The sequence below is a fragment of the Chrysochloris asiatica genome, unplaced genomic scaffold, assembly GCF_000296735.1.
Source record: "Chrysochloris asiatica unplaced genomic scaffold, ChrAsi1.0 scaffold00489, whole genome shotgun sequence".
NCBI classification, from domain to species: Eukaryota; Metazoa; Chordata; class Mammalia; order Afrosoricida; family Chrysochloridae; genus Chrysochloris; species Chrysochloris asiatica.
In genome coordinates this window covers 218,435-219,047 of record NW_006409007.1, presented here as the reverse complement: position 1 = coordinate 219,047, position 613 = coordinate 218,435, and positions in this window count along the sequence as shown.

The following is a 613-nucleotide window of genomic DNA, read 5'->3' as shown; positions in this document are numbered from 1 at the left end:
AACAACTACAGAATGACATACGTGGCAGCATCACCCTGAACTCAGTTGACAAATGAAGAGTCACGAACAGAATAAAATTATAAGAACAGAGGATCTGGGAGGTCAGACTATGATCAAAACAATTACAATGTGAAATAAGGTAAACACAGAAGAACAGAGACCCAGGTGGTCAGAAGGTCAGATAAATTACTGGATAATATAGACTGTCTTAAATGGAGGGCAGAACTAATGGAATATAAGGTAACCACAATGGGGTTGTGGTGGGGGGTTTAGTTTGAATGTTGGGGAGGGCAATACAAGAAGGGGGGAGGAGGTGGAAGAACAAAATAGATAGGAGAACACTGAGACATGGTCTAGTGTTTGCATGGTCTAGTGGGACAGAGGTAAATAGTGATGCATACTCAACCTTGGAACAACAAGGCTCTGAGATTCAGGGATCTAGGCATAGTTTGAAGAGGATAAATAATACGAAAATCCTTGACTGCCTTATGAATATTAGTTTCCCTTGCCTAGTACTGTAAAATAGATACTTGAATGGGATAGAAAGGAATGTTTGGAAACATGGTTAGAGAAAACTTGTAAGCGCGTCTTCAGCTTATAACTTAATGGAATA